This window comes from Carya illinoinensis, chromosome 6 (genome assembly GCF_018687715.1).
Source record: "Carya illinoinensis cultivar Pawnee chromosome 6, C.illinoinensisPawnee_v1, whole genome shotgun sequence".
Classification (NCBI taxonomy): domain Eukaryota; kingdom Viridiplantae; phylum Streptophyta; class Magnoliopsida; order Fagales; family Juglandaceae; genus Carya; species Carya illinoinensis.
In genome coordinates this window covers 27,042,319-27,048,881 of record NC_056757.1, presented here as the reverse complement: position 1 = coordinate 27,048,881, position 6,563 = coordinate 27,042,319, and the positions used below count along the sequence as shown (strand labels likewise).

General features: G+C 38.6%; 1 long non-coding RNA gene across 1 annotated transcript; it reads right to left on the bottom strand.

Moving 5' to 3' along the window:
- Positions 1-2,191: 2,191 nt before the first annotated feature.
- Positions 2,192-4,749, bottom strand: LOC122314218. Its single transcript, XR_006243644.1, has 2 exons — positions 2,570-4,749; positions 2,192-2,482 (listed from the first exon to the last, which is right to left on the bottom strand). It is a non-coding gene; the product is annotated as an uncharacterized LOC122314218 (long non-coding RNA).
- Positions 4,750-6,563: the final 1,814 nt, after the last annotated feature.

Genomic DNA, 6,563 nt, shown 5'->3' with positions numbered 1-6,563 from the left:
CTCAGAAAGAAGGCATAGACTTCAATGAAATATTCTCTCCTGTTGTTCGACTCTCAACGGTTCGAGCAGTCCTTGCGATGTGTGCTACATTTGACTTGTACTTAGAACAACTGGACGTGAAAACTGCATTTCTTCATGGAGAAATTGAAGAAGAAATTTACATGCTCCAACCAGAAGGTTTTGAAGAAAAAGAAAAAGAGAACTTGGTTTGCAGGTTGAACAAATCTCTATACGGTCTCAAACAGGCGCCGAGATGTTGGTATAAGAGATTTGATTCCTTTATCATGAGCCTTGGATACAACAGACATAGTTCAGATCCTTGTGTTTACTACAAGAGATTTAGTGATGGTAATTTCATTATTCTGTTGTTGTATGTTGACGACATGTTGGTAGTAGGCCCCAACAAAGATCGTATTACAGACTTAAAGGCACAGTTGGCTAGGGAGTTTGAAATGAAGGACTTGGGACCAGCAAACAAGATTCTAGGGATGCAAATTTACCGAGACAGAAATAATAGGAAGATATGGCTTTCTCAGAAAAATTATTTGAAGAAAATCTTGCGACGCTTCAACATGCAAGATTGTAAGCCAATTTCTACCCCTCTTCCTATTAATTTCAAGTTATCCTCAAGTATGAGTCCTAGCAATGAAGCAGAGAGAATGGAAATGTCTTGAGTACCATATGCATCAGCAGTGGGTAGCTTAATGTTCGCTATGGTTTGTACAAGACCAGACATTGCACAATCAGTGGGAGTGGTTAGTCAATACATGGCAAATCCTAGTAAAGAGCATTGGAGTGCTGTAAAGAGGATCCTGAGATATGTCAAGTGTACCTCAAATGTAGCATTATGTTACGAAGGATCAGACTTTACTGTCAGAGGCTATGTTGATTCAGATTATGCAGGTGATCTTGACAAGAGCAAGTCCACCTCAGGTTATGTGTTTACTCTTGCTGGAGGAGCTGTAAGCTGGGTTTCAAAATTACAGTCTATCGTGGCTACTTTTACAACAGAGGCAGAATATGTCGCAGCTACACAAGCTAGCAAAGAGGCAATATGGTTGCAAATGCTACTGTAAGAGTTCGGACACGTACAAGAGAAGGTTGATTTATTTTGTGATAGTCAGAGCGCTTTGCATTTGGCAAAGAATCCAGCATTTCATTCAAGAACAAAGCACATACGAGTTCAGTATCACTTCGTTCGTGAGAAGGTGGAAGAAGGAAGTGTGGATATACAAAAAATCCATACAAAAGACAACCTAGCAGATATATTAACAAAGCCAATTAATAATGACAAGTTTATCTGGTGTCGATCCTCCTTAGGCCTAGCAGATATGTAAGCGGCATAGAGATAGAAAGTGTAGAAAAGATAGAAGGATTACAAAAGTGACTTTAAGTGGGAGATATGTAGCGGTAAAGCCACTTTTATGGACTTTTATTGGTCAAAAATTGTGGTAAGTTGAGCTTGCATTCATATTTGCTTCCGCCATCTTCCACTTGCTTCCGCCATCTTCCACTTGCTTCCGCTATCTTCTTTATGGGTCAAAAATGGTGGCTAGTTGACAACCTACATCAAGCTTGCGTTCACATTTGCTTCCGCCATCTTACACTTACTTCCACCATCTTCCACCTCCTTTAACTCCTATAAATACATGTTTTTGCTTTTAGAAACCTATCCCATTTTGAAAGAAAAATTTAAAGAAAGAGAGAGAGTTTTAGAGAGAAAAATAGTGAGGCTTCTCCTATATATTGTCTCTCCTTTTATAAGAAAGAGTGAGTTTTCTCCTTTTATAAGAGAGGGTATTGTCAATTGTGCTCTCCTTATTCAAGAGAGAAATTCTTGTAATCCTTTTGCTATAAGTGAAATTCTTCTACGATTGGAGTTCCTTATTATTTCTTTTATTCTTTCTCATTTCTACTTCAGTTGTAATTGTATGCCCCGTACCACAAGCGCCTAACAGAACATGCGTAGCATTCATAATTAGACTGCTTTCCTCACCATTTTATTTGAAACGGAAAAGAAAGAGCAAAATAAAACAATTACAAACTAGGGTCACCAATTTTATAATTAAGGCGACCCACTCTTTCTAAATATTAATTATACAGTATAAAGAACTATATTACAAAATGGTTTCCAAGGCCTCAAAGCTGCTACAGCATAATAAAATACCATCACTTTCAGACAGTCTCTACATATAAATTAAGCAAATTCTATTTTCAATTCTCAGCTCCAGGATCCTCCACGCCTTTCACCCAAGAGATGGCATCAAGCAAGAGAGGAATGAACAACAAGAAGGTAACGATCATTTTTTTAACGTGTTACAAGAGGATTGAGGGACATATAGGATACTGTATCCACCGTGAAATTATGCTTTTAAATAAGATACCATCACACCTAATAGACAGCACACTTATTTCAGTTAAGTCTGTAATTTCTAATTAAGTATCTCACCCGGAATCATTCTTGAGGATTTTGCAAGAGGACCTGCAATTAACAAAAGCATCATCAAACACTAATAATCTTAAAATGGTTTCTTTAAGATCCCAATGATCAATTAATACGGTTACTTACAAGTAATATGAAAGAAGAGATAGCCTTCCATTCATTTAGCACTGGACACAAAAAAGGAGAAAAAGAAGCTTACAGACAGTAGCGGAGCCATAAAATCTTATTTCAGAGCCCAGATTAGTCGAGCTTTGAGCTCTGAACATAGATCATTTTGATGGTTCCAGAGACAGTTCAGGCCTACCCTTCATTATTGCAGAATTCAGAATTGTGGGTTCCAAGTAGACTCCAATATTTGCTATAAACAAAATTTTTAAAATGCGTTTCACTATTTTTAGAAGGTTGGCAGGTTGGAAAAGATACCTTAAATAGTTTGAATTTATTAAGTATTTTTTAATATTTTAAAATCAATTTAAAATTTTTATTATATTTTTTAAAAATATTTGCTGACGTGTCGCATACGGGACACATTTCAGCTTTTGATTCACCGACACATGTTAGTTAAGGATAAACTACGAAGCTCCCTCTACAAGTGCTAAGTTGTAACTGACAAAATGCTTTCTCCCCCACAGAGCTCCCACAACAAGTGCTAGACTGCATCTAACTCTATTCGTTTCTTCACTGTCACAAGCTGGCTCTTATTAACTTCGCTTGCCAAAGTTTGGGGGAGAAAAAGGGGGTCGGGGAGGGGCAGGTTGTCGTTTAAGCCGCTGCATTTTCAGAATTTATGGGAGGTACGGCAAATTTTTGGGGCAGCAACAGGGCCAAACTCAGTCCCCTTAGCTTTGACACTGCTGATGGATTCAGAGTATCCGACTAGAAAAATCTCTCAAAAAAAGTCAAGAGTGAATCTTGGAGACCACTGCTAGAGCTCCCTGTATTATAACAACACCTCCACCCTCCCAAAATGAGGAAACTATCGAATTATGTGGAATTAACTAGAGACATGCCTGGGCAGGATAGCTGATATACTTTAATGCTTCGATTCCCATAGCTGGACCAATTGTACCTGTAATGCCAGCACTCCAGTATGTCCACCAAGGAGCACCGCCATTACGACCACTGGACCAACGCTTTATCACTGTTTAACGCACAGACTAATAACAAAATTATATCCTCAATCTATGTGCTTGCTAAAAATAAAATTTTCTTGAAGGAAATTCAGAAAAATGAAGGCAAAGAGCTCACATATATATGACCAGATTAAACATACTACATTCTGCGCCAAGTTAAGGAACGAAAGGTGTTCGAACCTTACCATCTGCACCAAATCCCTTGGTCGACCTACAAAGTGAGAAAAATGAGAAATCCTTGGTTAATTTAAACTCGAAAAAGCAAAATGATTACTACCCCTAAAATCAGGAAAACACCGCATGATCCGAGTAAAAACCCCGGACGTGTCATTAGCTCTCATCCGGTTTTCTATATCTTTCTAATAAAGAAAAAAAATTGAACAAATAATTATATATAAAGAATCTTAACCCTAGGATTTTGGAATCCTTAAATACTTCTTAACCTAAACTAGTTAAGGGAACATGGATATATAGAAGTACTAGACTCTCATTAAGAATCTTAATCCTAGGATTAAGATTCTTAACCTAATCTAAAGCATGATGAGGATTTGTTCAATTGTCAGTTGCCTCCAAGAGTTCCCCCAAACACTTCAGTGGAACTTAAGGGTCGACTCAGAAGATCAGCCCCAATGAAGTGGTCAAGGGAACTCCAGGGGACAGCTGACGCTTACTGCAGCTTACTCTTTCGATCTGCAGGTTTCTACACCGAAAGCCTACCATTTATACTACAGTCTACTGGTTAAAGACTAGAGATATCCACGTATCTCAAGCTGAACCTGGTCAGAATTCTTGATAAGATGCAGGGAATTAGCTAGGAGTTAGAGTATCAAGATGAGTGGCCTTGAGCACTCCCAGGCTTTATCTTTTTCTTGCAAACGAAGGAATCTTATGTAACTAATTACCTAAAAAAAAAAAAAAATCTGCATAGCCTACGTACGTACGTACTTAATTTCCAGTTACTAGTATTGCCTTGCAGGCGCGCAGCTATATATTAAAGTCCTAATTTAGTGATCACCACCGATGCGCACATGGGGAGCAGGCATGCATGGAGTAGATACTGGAATCTAGCTATGATCTGGGTGCTCCGTATCTTTGAGAAAAAAGGTGAAAAGGAAAGGATGGTGAAATAGACGGCCGGGAAATTACGTCGGTGGCAGAATGGCATAATGTGGATTTTCACGGCAAGATATATTCTTTGAGTTCAATCTAGTCCACAATTCTGTCCAGGTTCAGAGCCACGCAAGTACAGTTCTTATATCTTCTCTCTGCTTAAACGTAACATGAGAATCAAACACAAAATTAGTATAAGCAAATAACCATGTAGATATTCAGTACTGTAAACATATGCAGGTTATTGGCTGCTATATAGCCTGCGCGCATATATTGACTTATCAAGAAACCATATGTTGCATACTCCGGCCTGTCCAAAATTACATAAGATGATATTTAAATGGTTCAGCAATTTGCCTACATCCACTAGAACCTCTTTTACCATGAATTTGTATGAAATTTATAAAAACTCTACAAATTTCTCTCACCCTCTCACGTCCTTCTTTTCTCTCTGTTTTCCCACTCCCATATTTGCCCACCTGAGCTTTCCCCTTTATAGGAGAGAGCAGCTACGATTTTTGAGCGGTGTAGCAATCAGAGGAAGATATTGGGGCGTGATTTGCTGTAGACACTGTGGGTGTCTGTGGGTGGCGCCTAATAATCTAAGGAAGAGAACGGTGCTGAAATGGTTTCATACTGCAGGTAGTTTTCAACAATCACCCCCTCCATCCAAGTATGCCATACCAAGCTACTTGCAAATTGATTCATTTTTCAAATGAATGCACCTCTTTTTTTGACATGAGAGACTTCTGCTATCGAATACGCTCCAATGCACCCGAGGGTGCTCAATAGTGTACAATACTGATCAAGTCCAAATAGTGTTGGAACTTGATCCTTGTGACGACTTTCGTCAACATATCTGCTGGATTATCTTTAGTGCTAATCTTCTGAAGTTTGGTGTCCTCTTCTTCTAATATTTTATGTATAAAGTAAAATCGGATATCTATGTGTTTTGTTCGAGAGTGATATACTTGATTCTTGGCCAAATGAATTGCACTTTGACTGTCATAGTAAACGGTAACCTCTTGCTACTTAAAGTCCAAATCTGTTACCAATTCTATAACCAAATAGCTTCTTTCACGGCTTCTGTTACAACCATATATTCAGTCTCAGTTGATGATAGTGCAATTGTCGACTGTAAAGTTGATCGCCAACTAATTGGTCCTCCAGCCATAGTGAACACATATCTAGTTGTCGATCGGCGTTTGTCAAGATCACCTGCATAGTCTGAGTCAACATATCCAGTTACTAGAATATCTTCACTCTTCTCGAACTTCAAATCAACATCTACGGTCCCCGAAATATATCGTAGAATCTACTTAGCCGCTTGCCAGTGAACCTTTTCAGGATTATGCATATAGCGACTAACTAAGCTAACAGCCTGGGAGATATTAGGTCGTGTACACACCATGGCATACATCAAGCTTCAAACAATACTTGCATATGGGACATTCCTCATGTAGTCCCGCTCTTCATCGGTTTTAGGATATTGCAATGTACTGAGCTTGAAATATGGGGCCATAGGAGTACTCACCGACTTCGTCTTTGAGTCGATGTTGAAACGTTGCAGTATTCTCTTCAGATACTGCTTTTGAGTAAGGTAAACTGTACCTTTCACCCTATCTCTATTGATTTCCATCCTCAGTATTCTTCGAGATTCTCCCAGATCTTTCATTTCAAATTCATGATTTAACTGAGTTTTTAGGCGATTTATCTCCCCCTTACTTTTACATGCAATTAACATATCATCTACATACAAAAGCAAATAAATGAAAGATCCATTTGCAAGTTTTCTGAAATATATATAATGATCGTATTGGCAACGAATGTATTTCAGATCCATCATAAAGCGGTCAAACCGCTTATACCATTGCCGA